Raw genomic sequence first — 20,357 nt, forward strand, 5'->3', positions numbered from 1 at the left:
CCTACTCTCTCTCTCTCTCTCTCTACCCCGCTCCCCTTTTACCTTTTTCATTGCCAGTCAGCTTGAGCCTAAAGATGTCATGGGGAGATGTCCAAAGATACACACACATGTGCCGGTGGTAGCGCCGTCTCACCAAACGCCTTGCACGTGGTTAAGTACTGGAGACCCACTTTTTACATTGTATTCCATTGCAGGAGCTTGCACATGCTGCACAGAGTGCCGCTTGCATAGCGGCTTTGGCCACATACGCGCAAGAAGGCAAAGACACATCGTTCGGGTTCGAGAAAAGTGTGCCTTAATTTAGCCTTGAGTCAGAAAAAAAATCAAAAGAGCCGGTTGAAGGGAGGGGGAGAAGGAGAAAATGCAGTTGAAAAATTTAAGAAAATAGTTAAATCGCAAAAAAATTGGATTATTTTTGAAAATTTTCCTCTTTGAATCTACTCTAAAGAGAATTTTATATGTTTGCAGAATTGATTTTTCTTGAGCACTACGTTCAAGCCCTTGCGCACACAATTTGATGTTGCCTACCAAAAAAGCACCCAACGCCGCCTTAAAGGATAGGCACACAAAGGCTCTCACTTATTGCACTGACAATGTCTCTCTAGTGCACCAATGCAGAATTGATTTTTCTTGAACACTACGTTCAAGCCCTTGCACACACAATTTGATGTTGCCTACCAAAAAAGCGCCCAACGCCGTCTTAAAGGATAGGCACACAAAGGCTCTCACTTTTGCACCGACAACGTCTCTCTAACGCACCAATGCAGGTTCGTACTTCAAAGAAGTATGTCCACTCGTCAAGTGACAAAAAATGATTTCCTAGAAAAAGCTTCAAACATTTCTAGACCCACCATCCATGCGGACGACCTCTCATTGTGAGACGATCTATGCACAATGCCAAGTACCTTTGCACCTTTTGGAATCATTTTTCCAAACATACAGTATCTCTTTCCTTGAATTTACCAAGAGGAAAGTTTAGAATATTTGGTTTTTTATTTGGGTTTTTGCACTATTTTTCTCTTTTTGGAGCAGAATTTCCTCCCTTTTCCCTTGCTCCCAACTGGCATTTTTGAAAGGGGAAATTACCAAAATACCCCTCTAATTTGAGGAAATTCCCAAAATACCCCTCAAATTTCAAAAATTCCCAAAATGCCCCCGATATTATGTCATAAATTCCCAAAATGCCCTTCAAATTTTCCAAAATTCCCAAAATACCCTTGGTTGTGAGACTAAATTTCTCGAAAAATAAATTTTTATGTAGGTCTTCACAGGAAGAGTGATTGTCTATCGCACAAGATGCTAAAACTACAATTTGAGTCGGTTACGTAAGCTTTGGAGATGAATTGCTTCATTATTTTTAGACATAATTGTCTTTTTTGCGATGGTAACTGGTGACAAATTACATGCTGAGCACTCAAAAACAGATCTCAATTGTCAAAACGAATGAAGATTAGAAAATCTTGAACATTCCAACCAAAATAGATACAAGGGTATTTTGGGAATTTTTGAAATTTGAGGGGTATTTTGGAAATTTCCTCAAATTAGAAGGGTATTTTGGTAATTTTCCCTTTCTGAAATTGATAATGGCACAATATTAAGCTGAGACACATTTTTTTCCGAACGCTGCTTCAGGCGTGCTAAAAATACGCGATCAATTGCCTGTGGCGACAACACCTCTCTCTCTCTCTCACACACACACACACAACTCAGAGAGCACTGTCGGAAGAGCGCCGGACTCAGGAGAAGCTCAGGAGTCAGTGAGTCAAGGGTATTTGCCGCTCCTCAGTGAGCACAAACAAGTTGAGGTGACCTTTGACAGGGAGCTGGCCTGGTTCCAACTCCCATGCAAGCGTGCGTGCTTCCGTGCATTTAAAGTGTGTAGGTACTAGGCACAGTGAATCATGACCTCCCCATCGAACGTCTCTCTCTCCCTCTGTCTCGTGAGAAAATCAAAATAGTCTATCTTTCTCCCTCTATCTCGCTTTCTCCGCCGGCCCCGGGCTTCAGAATGCACTTGCCGAATCATCTTGTGCTTGCCATGTGGCGGGGGGAGGGTCGGAATCCCTCCCCCTTCTATTGGCACTGCCGAAGGGAGTTGCCAATGCAACGATTCGATTTGACTACAAAAAGTGTGGCCTTGAATTTCGCTTGCTTGCAGGAAAGTTGCTTTTTCCAGAAAGAGGGCAAAGGGGTGCACGTGTGTAAAGGGGGGACGGAGGCGCGAGGGAGGGAGAGAGAGAAAGAGAGGCACGCACTGCAGCAAGCAAGCAAGAGAGCCACTGAGCTGCTTTTCTCAGGCGTGCGCATGCAGCAGTGATCTTGACAGAGCAGGTAGCACGCTCGTCTCTTTTTGTGTTGTTAGGTATTGCTTGATTATTTAATCATTGATAGTCTATTATTGCTACAATATCATCCAAAATTGCTGTGATGCTTTTTCCAGAGATTCGATTCCCCTTGGTTAATCTATTTGCAAGAACCCTAGAATCTTTTGTTCTCGTTTTTGCCTTTCACCAGACACAGACAGATCTGAGAATCTGTGTTCGTCCCTGCCTGGCTTGGTCCAAAGCGAATTTTCTTGTGTGCTTTTAATTGCAGGCGAGTCATGTGCATTAACTCCTGCAATGGACCTGAGACCATTATTCCACCTTGATTCTCATCACTGCCTTCATAATCATCAGAATATGATGTGTGATCGTAAAAGCCTGTTTGTTCATATGCAACCTTGGCCGGTGTCTCCGACTGACTGTCAGTGCATATAGACAGCAACTCATTATCTCTACTGGCACCTCCACTTTCAGCTGAGGCTACAAATTTTCCTGTTGCTTGTTTTCTTCTTCTGGATTTTGACTTTCTTGACAATCTCTGACTTGCTGTAAAATGATCATTGCATCCCAGTATTTAGCAATGACTCTTTACCCTTTTGGGCTCTGAGCAAACGTTTAGACTGCCAACAGCATTACAATTGGCTGTTGAAGTGCTAAGGTCTTCGTCACAATTGCTTAATGAGATAAAAGCACAGTTAGAGTCATGTAGCAAGACCCTGTGCTTCCCAACAGACGGCACTGAGCAATACTCACCTTTTGAAGCTTATTGAGTGTCTTATTAATTGCAGTTATAGACTTTATTTTAATGTTTTCTTTACTAGTGCTGGACCTTGAAACCCGCAACTTGCCCTTGTGATGTTGCCTTTTTCGCCCTAGAAGAGCTACATCCTCAAGTTTGAGGGTATTTAATCTGAGTATATCCATTCATTGAGAATGGAGATGTCTCACGTTTCCTACAATACTCTAAAGTATGCTTGGCTGTGAGATATTGGGGGCGAGCTATTCATAGTACGATGTAGTTGCCGAACCAGTTTCTCATTGTCGGAAGGAGGTGGCATTGGACAAGCAAAAGTGCAAACTTTGTATGTTTGCTGAGTGTTGTTGTATTCATCAACAGGGTTATCATCGACACTTGCAGTAAAAGGAGCAACGAAAGAATTTTGACCAGATTGTATGTGTTTGCCTTCTTGAACCCTGTCCGAAATAGCATCAGTATCCACAGTATGAAAAGTAACAGTGGGACTTTGATCAGCATGTGTTTTCTCAGCATCCTTGTTCTGAATGAAACTGGTACTGTTCGACAATATCCTTCTTTCCGAACTTCTTTCTTGCAGGCCCATGAACACTTTTACTGAAACGAAGATGAGGAAGCGGTAAAAACTTAGGTTGAGATCCACATTCTCCTGCTAGCTCTTTTCCAATTCTGTTCTGTTTACATGAGGCCCAACCATTCATATCTGGCTGGTACTCCAGTAACTCATTTTCAGCAGCAAGGGCTACAGCTTCGAGGGCAGCCCTTGCAATTGCAGCAGCCTTAGCTGCTGTTGCAGCTTTTTCCAGAGCTATGGATTTCGCTTTGACAGCTGCCTTTGCAGCCTTTGCTGCATCAGCTCTAGCAGCATCCACCATTTTCATCGTATCCATAAACAAGTGCCTGCTCTCTCGAAACATTGCTCCTTCTAGTTGGGGTGTGTGTGTGTGTGTGTGTGTGTGTGAGAGAGAGAGAGAGAGAGAGAGAGAGAGAGAGAGAGAGAGACACATATCATTTAAAGTAATCCACATGAGGATATAGAGCGAGCTTGCCTTACATTTGCTTGAAATAGCATTGTGCACATCCTGCCACTAGTGGATCTCAAGGGATGACATTCTGGATAAGAATCTCCTCAAGCACTTCTTGCGCTTCCTCAAGCGTACTGCATCTGGCATATATACTGACCAAGACAGTGTCAAGCATGATATCTTTTTTGATCAGCCTGCGACTCACAATATAATTCTGGTTTTTTGTATCCATATCAGCATAGGGCCACATGCCTTCAAGATGCGTGCATAGGCGATTGTACTTGGAAAGAGAATCTCACTTCGAACTAATGAGAACAAACTAGAGCTTTCTATTGTGGCTCAAATCACTACATTCGAGGAGCCCACACTGCAAACAGGAAGCTCCTCAAGCACTTGCATAGACCTACATGATGATGTAAGTATACCCTCCAGGATGGAATGGTAAGTGGCTGATTCGGAGACACACACCTTTTGTTGCGGCACATATCTCAGCCTTGGGCTCACACCAAGGTTGCTTTTCCCCACCTCACATCAATTGTCCGGCCACTAAGTGCACGGTCCACTCTCAATGAGTGAAAAGAGACACAAGGGGAGGCTGGACAAGACCTTCTTTCTTGGGATTCCTGTTGCTCTTCAAAAAACACGATTAGGAATCGACACGCGCAAGTGAACTTGAGTTCATGCGACCGCAGCAAGAAAAAAAAAATCTTGTGACTCTTGCGGTTCTTTCCTTGAGTGATGCAAAACACTGCCAAAGCGCTGACACCAATGCCAGGTGCAGCGGAATGAATGTTTGTGCTTTGCTCAAGATGAGTACTCCGGACTGTGCTCAAGGTTCCTTTTGTTCTTATGGAAGGGAGAGCCTTCTGTTCTTAATGGAGAGTGCTATGATCACGAATAAAGTGAGTGGACACTGCGTGCAAGTGTATGAGACTGAGAGAAAGAGAGAAGAGAAATACGACACTAGAGACGTTGTAAAACCCTCCTTCAAAGGCCCCACTCTTGTCGGCGACAGTGGCCTACTTATGATTGCACAATCTATTACAAATGGAATGTATAGGACTGATGCAAGTCTAGGCTATGTCAACGATGACGACGAGACTGACACTAGGGTTGAAATCTGCAGTCTTTCTACTGCTATTCAAAAAACGCTACGACTGAAATTTGCTACTAGTCCAAAAACGCTGATTTTGGGGGCTGTTTTTTGTGGGTCTTTGTCGCTGAAATTCGGCAGGTTTAGGGCTAGAAATAGAGGTTCTTAAGGGTTGAAATTGATGTTCTTTCCGGGCTGAATCTGCAACTACTTCATTGCTGAAAATCGCTGCATTGCTGTGGGTGGTACTTGCTGAAAATGCTAGTCATGGGATCCCAAAAAACGCTAGGCATGCTGATGACAAAAAATGCCAGGTTGAGGTCTTGCAAAAACGCTAGGTGAGATCTTCTACTAGCGACGACGCTGATGTAGAAACGCTATGTAGTGGGACTTGCTGGCGATGGTATGATGGTGGAAAATGCCAGGCTGTGATGCTTTCTAAAAACGCTAGTAGAAGGGGGATCTGCTGCTTGGAGGGAAGGTCCACCAAGGCTTTATCTTGTAAGAAGTTGTTTGTTGAGCTTGGCTCCTGTTGCCTCTTCTGCCAAATAGTGCTAGCTCTAGTTTGCTTATATACAAACTTAGCAAGATTGGCCTGCCTACTTTCCAACAAAAGTCACTTCAAAATAATAAGTGGAAAATGTCAAAAAAAGATAAAAAAGGCTAAATGCACTAGAAAATTTTCTTAATGGATTCTGATGGGAACACTGATAATCATGTTGTGTGCAACCAGAGGATATGCATCTATACTAAGTGATTGGGCATGTACGGTCTACGAATAGACTCACAAAAAAGTGCCAGATCACTTCTAATCTAGATGGACTAGACTGACAGAAACCTTGTTATGGTGTAGCTTCTTCACGGACACATAGGGTTGGATGTGTCACGTGACACATCCAACCCTATGTGTCACGTGACACATGGGCAGAGAACGGATGAGGCAGGAAGTGTATATGCACACACTACCTAGAGGAAAGTTAAGAAGCTCCCAAACACAGGCTTCGAGGGGGAGAGCGTGCGTGCATGTGTTGGCATTTAGAACAACGCACACCACAGTCAAACCTTGAAATCAATGTAGGCACTAAAATTGTTACAACGTCAAACTGTGCAGCTTCCCAATGAGTAACAAGAGCTTCATGGGAACTGGTACATACAAAATGTACTTAACACTTGATTGACTTAGTATATCAACATCCATGCCGAAGGGTATGTAGTCATCTCTCGTCAATTTGATAATGCAATCTATAACCATAACCTTTAGGATCAACCATAACTAGTACACATTGCGAATGCAAAACCTGAAGCAATTGTACACATTGTGTACAAGGTAAATGCGCATATGTTGAGATTCAACATTAGCTGCAAGAACCCAATCCACAAGTAGATACAGTTTTAAGACCATAAAGAATACTACATGCAAGATAAAGCCTTAGGTAAATAGAGCATCTGGAAAAGCTTAAATCAAGTAGCTCATATGTTGAGTATAAGCCTAAAACCTGTACCTAGTTTTACAGTGCATGTGTTTATATGAAAAAAACTTCAGACAAGGACTAGAGCAAGGTAACTTTTAGAGGTAAAATTATTTCTTTCACTCCAAGCTTCCAAGCACGTGCAATTCTCCCCTCTCTCTCTCTCTCTCTCTCTCTCTCTCTCTCTCTCTCACGCGTTGTGCATGCTTGGAGTGTGAGGATTAATTTACCTCTAAAAGTTACCTTCTGGTCCTTGTCTGATGTTTTTTCCCGCATAAACACGTGTGTTGTAAAACTGGGCACAAATTTCGGACTTATACTCAACGTAAGAGCTACTTGATATGAGCCTTTTCAGATGCTTTGTTTACTTGAGGCTTTCTCCCGCATGTTGTGTTCTTTATAGTGTTGAAATTGTACCTATTTGTGGATTGGGTTCTTGCAGCTTATGTTGAAATTTGAATCTCGGCATATGCGCATTTGCCTTGTACACAATGTGTACACTTGCTCCAGGTTTTGCATTTGCAATGTGTACTAATTATGGTTAGTTCTAGAGGTTATGGTTGCAGATGGTATTATCAGGATGACGGGGGATGACTGCTTACCTTTTGGCATGGATGTTAGTATATGTGAGTCAATCAAGTATTGAGTACATTTGAACGTACCAGCTCCCATGACGCTTCAATTGCTCGTTAGGAAGCTGCACGGTTTGACGTTGTAACAATTCTAGTGCTTAGATTGGTTTCAAGGTTTGACTGTGATGTGCATTGTTCTAAATGCCGGTACATGCATGCATGCATGTGCACACTCTCCTCCTCGGAGCTTATGTTCGGGAGCTTCTTAATTTTCCTCTAGGTAGTGTGTGCATATACACTTCCTGCTCCACCCGTTCTTTGCCTGTGGAGCGGCGGCAAGTTGCAGATTTGAAGGTCCTTCATGAGATACAATTACCTAATAAGGGAAGGCCTTTCACCAGATGCAATTACCTAACTAGGGAAGGACTTTCACTTTGTGCTGCTTTTAGAGGTGATTGCTCTCGCCTTGATGGCTTGTGGTCTTGCACAAGACATTTACATTGGTGATAGAATTTTCGAGGAGATGATTTCGGCGGGCTGAGTATCTACTAGTCGTTATCTCGTTGATTGCATTCTGGTGAAGAGAAGAAGAGTTCCCTTCTAAGGATTTAAGGGATGAATTTTTTGCATGAGTTTTCGAGAAGTAGTCTCCCTCTATTTCTTCTTAAGTTCATGTAAGAGCATGAGCTACCGTTTTTCTCGTACTTCAAGGTGATGGACTTCCACAAGCTGGAATCATGTATAGTTGCAGTATTGCTGGGGGCGTGCTTGCATAATTTTTTGTTAGTAAGAGAAGCTTGAAGAAGCTGTGGGATGCTCTACCAACACAAAGAGGTGGATTTGTGCATGCTGCATTCATGTTGCAAAATTTCCAGGCTGAGGAGGGCAAGAAAGGTCTGGGCTATTTTAGTTCGGCATGAAGGTTATTTTGTTGAGCTGGTGTCGTTGAGTGCAAGTCAACAACCGGTTTCGGGTGCTGAATGTCATGCTGATGATTCATGTTGTGTGCAACTAGAGGATATACAACTATCTTAAGTGCCTGGACATGCACGGTGGGATGATGGAAACAGCAATGCAAAGTGACTGATTTTCTCATGTTGCAATCATGTACGATTGCAACTGGGGTTCGCAGCTGATCTTTGCAATGTATTCATCGCCTCTTTAACATTTTCAGCAACCGAAGGACAGTCTGGAGAAGCTAAATCTTTAGATACATTGTTTTTTTAATTCTAAGTTTTTTGGAACGAGAAGAGTAAGAAAGCTCTGGTCTATTTTGGCCTGATGTGAAGGCTATTTTCCTAGACTGGTGCCATCGGATAGAATGCGAGTGCTTTGCTTGACATGCAATCATTTATGCTTGTACCTGGGGTTGCAGTTATAGAATATGTAAGAGAAGGGTGATGATGCTGAGGGTTATTTCTGTCAAATGCAGAGTGATGGGTTCTCTCATGTTTCAATTATGCATGGTTGCATGTAAGATACAAAAGAAAGACTGTTGACAATGCTTATGATGAGCGCTACGGCCCGTGTTTAAGGGTTCCTTTTACCTGCAGAAGGGAGAGCATTCTGTTCTTAGGGAGAGAGTGCAAGTGGAATGATCACAAACAGAATGAATGCTACTGTGAGAGAGAGAGAGAGAGAGAGAGAGAGAGAGAGAAAGAGAGGGAGAGAGAGCACCAGACGGGTTCTCAAACTCTTCTCCAAGAGCCCCCCTTTCTATGGGGCCTATGCTATACATTGCATGAATCTAGTGCAATGGTCTAGATGTTGCGGTGCTTAATGATGACTATGTTGATGACTACGGTGAAAAGTATGAGGGCGATGATGTCAACAACGATGATGCAAACTACGGCGATGATAACAAAGACGGCGTTGTGGAGCTTGGGTTCTGCGACTATGGTGGTGAAGGCGGTGGTGTCAAAGGGAACTGCGAAGACACTGATGAAGGTGATATTGTCAAGATAGGGATCTGCGATGACGATGACGATGCCACCCGACAAGGATGATGCTGATGACGACGGCGTTAAGGCTGAAAACTGGAAAAGCTAGATTCTCTGCTATGGATCCTCTAGTGTGGCGGTACTGTGGCTTGGATCTGCAACTGTCGAGTTGCGCTTCAGTTGGAATGCCAAAAAAAAAAAGAAAACACTAGGCTGATCTGGCTGAAAATGCAGAATGTTGGCTGGCCTGGCCGTAAACTGCAAGTCACTGGTTGTTTTGGGTTTGGCTTGGTCAATGCAGCGAGGACCTGTTACAGGATGTCGACGACGGCGACGATGATGGCGACAATGAAGATGATGCAGCAAGGGGCTAAAGGGCGAGAACATTGACCTGTTATGGCTGAAGCATGGGAAAAAAAATGATGCTGGCAATGTTGCGGCATTGTCCTGCAGCAAGCTGAGATTTGCGGTGCGCTGTTGCTAGGGCTGGAAATGCTGGTATCTGGCTGATAAGCTAATGCAGAACCAACGCTAAGGATGTTTAAGGGGAACGCTGATTGAAAGTTGATACGGCGGGTCCTGTGGACACTAACTTTTGTCATTGGCTACTTCCACTTCTTCCTCGAATACCAGGAATGTATGCATAGGCTAGCATTGGTAGGCTGAGCAACCGCTAAATCAGTCCACGACCAGCAAGAGGAACTGAAGGCTACTTTTTGGTTTGCTAATATATAAGAGTTTGCTGACGCGCTCGTTCACATGAGCACAAAAATGGTTGCGCTATGCAAGAGAACGTGTGGAGCCATGGCTTTCTTGAGGGTGTGCATCAGGCAGAGGCTCACAAAATGCCACGCTAGACTCTGAGCTGACTGAGGCTGGTGCTAGGTTGCGGCAGAAGCTTGTCGGTAGAATGCAGACCTAGTGCGCATGTAGTAGCACATTTTTGTACCTTTGGTGGGATTGCGGACTTTCTCATGTTGCAATCATGTACGCCTGCAATTGGGGTTTGCATTTGACCTTTGCAATGTATTCATCGCCTCTTTAACATGTCCAGCAAGCGAAGAACAGTCTGGAGAAGCTAAATCTTTAGATGCATTGTTTTGTTAATTATGAGATTTCTGGAACAAGAAGAGTAGGAAATCTCTGGTCTGTCTTGGACCGATGTGAACTCTATTTTCCTAGACTGGTGCTATCGGATATAATGCGAGTGCTTTGCTTGATATGCAATCATTTATGCTTGCACCTGGGGTTGTAGTTATATAATATATAAGGAGAGGGTGATGATGCTGAGGGTTGTTTCCATCAGATGTAGAGTGATGGGTTTTCTCATGTTTCAATTATGTATGGTTGCATGTAAGATACAGCAGAAATGACTGTTGACAATGCCCATGATGAGCGATGTGATCTGTGCTCAAGGGTTCTTTTTACCTATGGAAGGCAGAGCATTCCGTTCTTAGAGAGAGAGTGCAAGTGGAATAATCACAAACAAAATGAATGCTACTGTGAATGAGAGCGCTGAGAGAGAGAGAGAGAGAGAGAGAGAGAGAGAGAGAGAGAGAGAGAGAGAGCACCAGACGAGTTCTCAAACTCTTCTCCAAGAGCCCCCCTCTTTATGGGGCCTATGCTATACATTGCATAAATCTAGTACAATGGTCTAGATGCTGTGGTACTTGATGATGACTATGTTGACAACGATGTTGGTGCCTACGGTGGAAACTATGACGATAACGATGTCAACAACGATGATGCAAACCACGGCGATGATGACAGAGGCGGCATTGTGGAGCTCGGCTTCTGCAACTATGGTGATGAAGGTGGTGTTGTCAAAGGGATCTGCAATAACAATGACGAAGGTGACATTGTCAAAATAGGGATCTGCGATGATGGTGATGATGACAATGTCACCCGGCGAGGATGGTGCTGACGACGACGGCGTCAAGGCTGAAAATTGGAAAATCTAGATTCTCTGCTATGGAACTGCTAGTGTGGTGGTATTGTGGCTGAAAATGCAGAACGTTGGCTGGTCTGGCTGTAAACTGGAAATTCCTGGCTGTTTTGGGTTTGGCTTGGTCAATGCAGCAAGGACCTGTTAACGATGATGGTGACAATGATGATGATGCAGCAACGGGCCGAAGGCTGAGAACATTGACCTGCTGGCTGAAGCACGGGAAAAACACACTGCTGGCAGTGTTGCAGCATGGTCCTGAGCAGCAAGTTCAGCGATGTGGTACGCAATTGTTAGGGCTGGAAATGCTGATGTCTGAGCCTCAAGCAACTGCTAAGCTGATGCAGAACCAACATTAAGGATGTTCAAGGGGAATGCTTGCTGGGAGCCGATATTGCGGGTCTTGTGGACACTAACCTTTGTCATTGGCTACTTCCACTTCTTCCTCGAATACCAGGAATGTCTACATAGGCCAACATTAGTAGGCTGAGCAACCGTTAAATTAGGCGACGACCAGTAAGAGGAACTCAAAATTGCTTCTTGGTTCGCTAACATATAAGAGTTTGCTGACGCGCTCATTCGCATGAGTGCGAAAATGGTTGTTCTATGCAAGAGAAGGTGGAGTGTGCATCAGACAGAGGCTCACGAAATGCCACATTAGACTCTGAGTTTACTGAGGCTGGTGCTAGGCTGTGGTGGCAGAAGCTTGTTGGTGGAATGTAGACGTAGTGTGCATGTAGCTGCATTTATGTTGCGAAAAATCCAGCCCGAGGAGGGCAAGAAAGCTTTGGGCTATTTTGGTCTGGCGTGAAGGTTCCTTTGGTGGGCTGCTCTCATCGGGTGCAAGTCAACAACCGCTTTCACCTATATGGAACTGCTCAGGACTGACTTTGAAAAGGTTGGCTGAGTCCACGGTACAGTGAGAATTTGTTGTGGGCAGGTGAGATCTACAAGGCTAAGGCTAAATCTGTGGCGTTTAGGTGCTAGAAATTGAAAACGCTGGCACGCTGGTCTGGTTTGTCCTCGGAATCTGCAAACGCTAGGCTGGACCTCCAAGGGATCTGCGATAACAATGACGAAGGTGACATTGTCAAAATAGGAATCTGCAATGACGATGTCGCCCGACGAGGATGTTGCTGACAATGATGGCGTCAAGGCAGAAAATTGGAAAAGCTAGATTCTCTGCTATGGAACTACTAGTGTGGCGGTATTGTGGCTGAAAATGCAGAAGGTTGGCTGGTCTCGCTGTAAACTGGAAATTGCTGGCTATTTTGGGCTTGGCTTGGTCAATGCAGTGAGGACTTGTTATTACGGGATGTCAACGACGGTGATGATGATGGCGACAATGATGATGATGCAGGGAGGGTCAGAAGGCTGATAACATTAGCCTGCTGTGGCTGAAGCACGGGAAAAACACGCTGCTAGTAGTGTTGTAGCATGGTCCTGCAGCAAGTTGAACGTTGCAGTACGTTGTTGTTAGGGCTGGAAATGCTGATGTCTAAGCCTCAAGCAGCTGATAAGCTGATGTAGAACCAACACTGTGTATGTTTAAGGGGAATGCTGGTTGGAAGCTGATACTGCGGGTCGTGTGGACACTAACCTTTGTCATTGGCTACTTCCACTTCTTCCTCGAATACTAGGAATGTCTGCATAGGCCAGCATTGGTAGGCTGAGCAACCGCTAAATCAGGCCACGACGCATATAAGAGTTTGATGACGCGCTCGTTCACATGAGTGCGGAAATGGTTACGCTATGCAAGAGAAGGTAGGGTGTGCATCGGATAGAGGCTTACAAAATGCCACGCTAGACTTTGAGCTGACTGACGCTGGTGCTAGGGTATGGCAGAAGCTTGCTGGTGGAATGTAGACGTAGAGTGCATGTAGTAGTGTGCGTGTAGCTACATTCATGTTGCGAAAAATCCAGGCTGAGGAGAGCAAGAAAACTTTGCGCTATTTTGGCCCAGCGTGAAGGTTCCTTTGGTGGGCTGTTGTCGTCGGATGCAAGTCAACAGCCGCTTTCACCTATATGGAATTGCTTAGGACTGACTTTGAAAAGGTTGGCTGACTCCACAGTGCAGTGAGGATTTGTTGCGGGTAGGTGAGATCTGCGATGCTAAGGCTGAATCTGTGGTGTTAAAGTGCTGGAAATTGAAAACGCTAGCATGCTGGTCTGGTTTGTCGTTTGGAATGTGCAAACGCTAGGCTGGACCTCCAAGGGATCTATGATAACAATGACGAAGGTGACATTGTCAAAATAGGGGTCTGCGAGATGACGACGACGATGACGATGTCGCCCGACGAGGATGGTACTGACGACGATGGCGTCAAGGCTGAAAACTGGAAAAGATCGATTCTCTGCTATGGAACTGCTAGTGTGGTGGTATTGTGGCTGAAAATGCAGAACGTTGGCTAGCCTGGTTGTAAATTGGAAATTGTTGGCTGTTTTGGGTTTGGCTTGGTCGATGCAGCGAGGACCTGGTATGGGATGTCGACGACGATGACAGTGATGGTGACAATGATGATGATGCAGCAAGGGGCTGAAGGCTGAGAACATTGACCTGCTGTGGGTGAAGCACGGGAAAAACACGTTGCTGGCAGTGTTGTAGCATGGTCCTGCAGCAAGTAGAGCATTGCGGTACACTATTGTTAGGGCTGAAAATGCTAATGTCTGAGCCTCAAGCAGCTGATAAGCTGATGCAGAACCAACACTGAGGATGTTTAAGGGGAATGCTGTTTGGAAGCTGATACTGCGGATCCTGTAGACACTAACCTTTGTCATTGCCTACTTCCACTTCTTCCTCGAATACCAAGAATGTCTGCATAGGCCAACATTCGTAGGCTGAGCAACCGTTAAATCAGACCATGACCAGCAAGAGGAGCTTAAAAATACTTCTTGGTTCGCTAACATATAAGAGTTTGCTGATGCGCTCGTTCACATGAGTGCGAAAATGGTTGCGCTATGCAAGAGAAGGTGGGGTGTGCATCAGACAGAGGCTCACAAAATGCCACACTAGACTCTGAGCTGACTGAGGCTGGTGCTAGGCTGTGGCAGAAGCTTGTCGGTGGAATGTAGACGTAGTGTGCACGTAGTAGTGTGCGTATAGCTGCCTTCATGTTGCGAAAAATCCAAGCCAAGGAGGGCAAGAAAGCTTTGGGCTATTTTGGTCCGACGTGAAGGTTCCTTTGGTGGGCTGCTGTTGTCGGGTGCAAGTCAATAACCGCTTTCACCTATATAGGACCGTTTAGGATTGACTTTGAAAAGATTGGCAGAGTCCACGGTACAGTGAGAATTTGTTGCGGGCAGGTGAGATCTGCGAGGCTAAAGCTGAATCTATGGCATTTAAGTGCTGGAATTCAAAACGCTGGCGTGCTGGTTTGATTTGTCATCGGAATCTGCAAACGCTAGGCTGGACCTCCAAACTGAAAACGCCAGGCTGACCTGCATTAAAAAAAAATCTAGGCTTGATTTGTAGCCAAAAAACGCTATCTGCTTCTGTGGGCTGGAAATGCTAGGCTCCTTACTGTTCTTGCTGAGAAGGTGCACTGCAAGTTGCTTCTGCCTTTTCTGCCAGAAAGTGCTAGTGCTAGATTTCTTTTATGGTGACTTAGTAAATTTGCCCTACTCACTTTTCCAACAAAGGTCACTATTAATAAATAAGTGAAAAATGTGAACTAGAAAAAAATGACTTAATTTGAAGCATCGTTGATTCCAGCATCTTGTTTTTCACAGCAAGAGCAACTGCTTCATATTCTCAGCAATACTAAGTACTACTAGGCCTAGACTTTAACAACATGTCGAAGTTTGAGAAGCAGTGCTATGTTGTGGAAATCACAATTGTTTACGAAGTTGAAACCCCTTCATACTATTAGTTGAGACGAGGAAAACTTGCATAATGAAATACTATTAGTTGAGACGAGGAAAACTTGCATAATGAAATGCTCAAGAAAAACACAGTGAATTATGTACTAAGCTGCAGAACGGTCTTTTGCGTTCCTTATTCTATTGCTCTTTTGCTGTTAACTTACATGTACACCATGGTTTCCTTATTATTGGAAACTTGGTATCACAGGTTGCTAACTTTTTTTCTTTGTTTGTAGAGCAAGGTAAAGAGAAAGAGCCACCTTACATATTGGTGGAGCTTGATTATGATGGCCACATCGAGCTGTGTAGAGGTAAGAAAAAGAGAAAATAAAGTTGTAAAATTTCACGTTTTGAGTCATGCCACATAGAGATTTTTTGAGGGGTGAGGTTTCCAAAAGCAAGTTAGCTAAAACACTCTTTTTGCCTGCAAGCATGCTAGTAAACTAGTCACACACTTTTGAGCATGGTGTCTACATTTATTCCTTCCTCCAGAAGCTTTGGGAAAGTACTTGTACAAAAAATTTGTTGAGAATTGAATAGGCTACGTTTTATTTTTCCTTTCTCTTTGTTGTAAACAGTTGAATTGAGGTACTCGTGGGGTTGCAGGCTCCACATGAGTACGTCAGAGTAGTACTTGGATGCAAAAAAAAGGGTCAAGGTGCACGTCTGACACTAATAAAGTGTCAAACATAGAGCATGTTGATCTTTCCTCAAGTTTTCGTGAAAGAAGATGTAACTTATTAGTTTGTTTTATGTGCCGATAACGAGATGTGAGTTTACTGACCTTTTTATTCAAAATTAAAGTGCCTTTGAAATAGAACTTTCAGTTAACAGTGCTTTATGTATGAATTGGATACACACACACACACACACACACACACAGACTGCACAGAGTTTTAAATACTAGTTTAATACGCAGCTATTAATGATGCTCAGCTTTTCTAGTTGTTTTAGATATATACAAGCATGTCATATACTCTTGCTCACAAAAATAGTTTGCATCATATGAATATTCCTCACTTTTTGCTTTCTTGAATCGAAGTTCTGTAGAAACAATAGCCCAACAATATCATGTTACTCTTTAACTCAATCAAACAAAAAAGAAGAATCAGGCAAACATACAATAGCAACTTGTTCACAAATGTGACTCATATTCCTCAATGAAAGAAACGTACATTGGGTGGTGCTAGGGTACATGGCGAAGTAGTAGTCCTTTACTGTACATGGCAAGCTTATATTAGTCCTTTACTGTACATGGCAAGCTTATATGCAAGTAATATTCTACATTAGCTTTAATACAAAGTATTCACAGAGAATATCCCTTTTGTAATGTTCAACGTGAATTTCTCCTATGACTAATTTTCTTCATATCCACCTTCCCTCTTTACATTCTCTACAGTCTTGCATGTCTGCGACATTGTTGCAATGGCATTCATCATATTGACCATGCCTCCTGTAGTCTACATCACCGCCTTTTTTGTGTGATCTTCACATTAGTCAAAGCAGGTGTCTACAACACCTTGCTCCATTATGAAATTTCACTATTGAGCAATGCAAAACATGGCTCTTCGACTTACAACAACATTTAAATTCTCTATCATGTTACCAAAAAATAAAAATATATTAAAAAAAGGGGTATTTCGATCGGGAGGAAATAAAACCCAACTTTTTCGCTCATAAATTAAAGCACCAACGAATGATTACAATCTTTCATAGAGGAAAACTTCTTTACAACTCAGAAACATATATTTGGTCCTTGTTGTCTTCTGGGCTAATAACAACTAGAAATTTAAGCTTATATTTATATATTGGTATAAATGGATAACATTAGGTGGCGAAACTAAGTAGGTGTTAGAGGAGAGTCATAGGTACTAAAATTATTTGAACCACATTGCATGCAAAAGACATGTCCTTGATAAGCCTCCTAGAGCTAGATTTACCTTCTTTGTCTGTGTAAGAATCCTGATGTAGTCAAAAGATAAAATACTCAAGCTTGATTGAAAATGAACAAGCATTATTTACCAAACTTGTCCAATTAACTCAAAATGTTGGCCACCGTCAATATTCTCCAGCAAACCATACAGCTTGTAAAACCAGCCTTTAAGTTGATTGGTGACTTCCTTGTTGTCGACATTGTCGCCATATTATTTTGGCCTGCCTCGATTCTTCAGCAAAGTATACTTGGGTATGGGAGCCACCTAGGTTTGTATGCAGACCCCTTTCTGTTTTGTCTCTATTTCCCATTGTGCAAGAGCAGCTATTGAAATGATATAGCTCTTGAAAAAAGAGCTAATTATTGTTTGAGGTTCAGGCTATGAACAACACATTTACCTCCCGAACTTGCTTGCACGCATCAGCACCTCGGTTACTGGAGCTTGCTTCGCGGTGTACCTTGAGGTCAAATCGTTTCTGTATGTTCAACCTTCTGGTTGCTAGAATTCTTCTAATTGCAAATGTACCACAGAGAAGCGTAAGGAGGCCATGCGGTATGTAGAGTCATGCAAATAATATCATTGCTTTTCCAAAATGAGAATTATGGCATGAATGTCTTCCTTGTAGGTTGAAAAATTCACCAAGCACATAAACACAAGCACCGATTCATGCAATAGACAGCTTGCTAGAGCTAACAATACACCGCACTATGTAGCTACCAGATGCCTCTTCAGTCTTTTAAACTCCCTTTCCGAAATCCATATAAGCAAAGCAGGATCTCTAATGGAGTCCCTCGAACCTTTACGTGAGGAACCTAGTAACTACTAAGAAGGACTTTACTCGATGCCCATTTCTTTAAAAAAAAACATTTAATTCAGTTCTTAGTTAATGACAACCACCTAATAAAAGGTCTATACCTGAGTGACAGTTACATAAAAAATGCCACTAGTCTTTGTGAAAACACTTTCATATATACAAAGCACTGCTAGAGCAAGTGGCTACATCTCTTCTTTATTTTAAGACTTAGATTCTAAGTAGCTTCCTGTAAGTGCATAAACCTTTTAGATGAACATGTAGAAGGATATAAAACACGTGAACGACATTCAGTTACTGCAGCATTGGTTATATTTTGCAGCTAAATTTGTTATAAAGTTTTGATGTTGCATCAACCTTTTCAACCAGTGGACTAGACTCAGTGATATGTAAAATTCATTTCAGAATAGGAACACGGATAGAGGAGCCCATCTTGAGAAACATGAGCGCCACTTGCTTATTGCAACAATGCTCCGTTTCCTGCTGCAACTAACAAAAGAAGAGTTGCGCCAACTATTTGATCCAGGCCAAAAAGACTTCAAACTAGTTACTAACCGGGTTGTACCCTTGTTTTGGGGTATTCTCCAAAATACATGTCCGCATTTGCAGTTTGAGGCTCACCTAGTCAACAACAAAACCATACGAAATGAGTGTGTGAAGACGCTAGGTGAAATGACATGCTCGATCAATATACTTGAAAAGACTTTTACAGAAAGAGAAGACATTTCCGAGAAAATATTGTTGATTGAGGAGCTCTCAGCAACACAGGCGGAACAAAAGACATAGACAGAGTAAAAGTACAGATGCAACAACAAGCAGCCAAGCCCGACAACTACTCCTGAGTAATCGATTTAGAGCTGGTGCACCTCCTCTCTTCCAATTAGAGCGTTCGCAAATAGTGTTCTTGCCAAATGCTCGCCTTGGAGCTGGTTTTTTTGGAATTGTAGCAAAGTGTCAGGTGTTGGATAGAAACTTTCCGCAGAAAGAGTACGCAGCTAAGATTGTCCATTGAAGTAGATCCAACCAGACATTGGATGGTCATGCAGCATTAGAAGCAACTCAACTACCAGTTGCTCATCGAGGAATTATAAGTGCGGTGGGGCTATGTCGACATGCAGCACAACCAATTATAATGTTTCCTTTTTGGAACGGGGGTAGTTTAGAAGGGTGGCTATGGGTAGCCAAGGCTAATAAAAAAACAACCTCCTCCACAAGACTTACCACATGTTGTGGAGGACATGTGCAGTCTAGATCGTATTCGAAGGAATGTATTTCACATCATTTCATCCTTGCTTCGAACTGTAGACTTCATTCACTCAAGAAATATTCTGCATAACAATCTTGAGCCTGGAAATATACTGCTCCACTTTCCAAAGGACACAGACACTGTGTACGTAGGCATTGGGGGCTAGAGTAGTTTGACAAGAGCTAGTGCTTCTTTGTACATACCACGTCCTGCAGATTACAAGTATGCGTTTGCAGCAACATGCCCAAAAAAACATCCTTGGTTGGCTCCTGAGTGTTTCAACAAACAAACAGTTACACCCTCCACCAGCCATGACATATATTCTATTAGCTACATTATCAGCAAGTTGTTGAAACTTGTGAAGATAGAGGAAAACCACGCAGATAAGCCATTAGAGACACACATTGGCCGTTGGATTTGGAAAGGCATGTCTCGTGATCCAGCCGAAAGGCCTCCTGCGTATGATCTAATGAATGCAACAGCAAGAAGTCAACATTTTGGGGTCGAATTGAATAGAGATGCAAGATTGAGGCCTTGGAATGAGTGATGTATATACTTTCTATTTTTTGAGCCATGGACTCTAGATATTAGTAGTTTGTAAAAAAAAAAGCTTTTTTGCGTCAATGTTGTACATAATTGCCTTCAGCTACTTGACATAAGATCTTTTATGTGGTGTGAATCAAGTCAATAAGGTTGTAAAAAACTGTGGCTTAAGTCAAAAAACGGAGTCTGCTCTCTCTCTCTCTCTCTCTCTCTCTCTCTCTCTCTCTCTCTCTCTCTCTCTCTCTCTCTCTCTCTGTGCTGCACACAGACATATATACACATATTTAGCCTAGATTTCCATTTGGAAACACGTGTTGACATCGTGCTATTTGGTTCAATTTGCAATGTTCGTCGAGATCTCCTTGCGATACAGTCAAACATACTCGTGCATAATAAGTTTAAACTTCCAATTGGCAACATGTACTGAACTCATACTAGCTGAGTCAAATTCCAATGTTTAGAGGAATTCTTTTTGTCGTCCTCAGAATTTCCTTCTTGTTTTATTTCTTTGACATTCAAAAGATCTTCAAAGGCTTTTCAAATTTTTCTTGCCATTACTCTCCTCTCTCTCTCTCTCTCTCACACACACACACACACACACACACACACACACACACACACACAGTTACCTTACCTTACAAAGTATAGAGGAAACCCTTACCTTACAAAGCTTCTGCAATAAACATCTATACATGATTTGGAAAGGGCACTGCTGTAATATGGTCAATTGCTAGTGTTTTGTTAATCAAGAGATTGTAACCTTTTCTCTATCTGATTTATATTGTGATGAGCCTTAGTCCCTTGTAAACTACACACACACACACACACACACATACACAC

The 20,357-nt window shown here is 43.0% G+C and overlaps 1 pseudogene; it reads left to right on the forward strand.

The window, feature by feature from the left end:
• The first annotated feature begins 2,134 nt into the window (after positions 1 to 2,134).
• On the forward strand, positions 2,135 to 19,521 carry LOC147442478 (uncharacterized; annotated as a pseudogene).
• The last annotated feature ends 836 nt before the right edge of the window (positions 19,522 to 20,357 follow it).

This window comes from Adiantum capillus-veneris, chromosome 14 (assembly GCF_014529385.1).
Source record: "Adiantum capillus-veneris isolate H3 chromosome 14, ASM1452938v2, whole genome shotgun sequence".
Classification (NCBI taxonomy): domain Eukaryota; kingdom Viridiplantae; phylum Streptophyta; class Polypodiopsida; order Polypodiales; family Pteridaceae; genus Adiantum; species Adiantum capillus-veneris.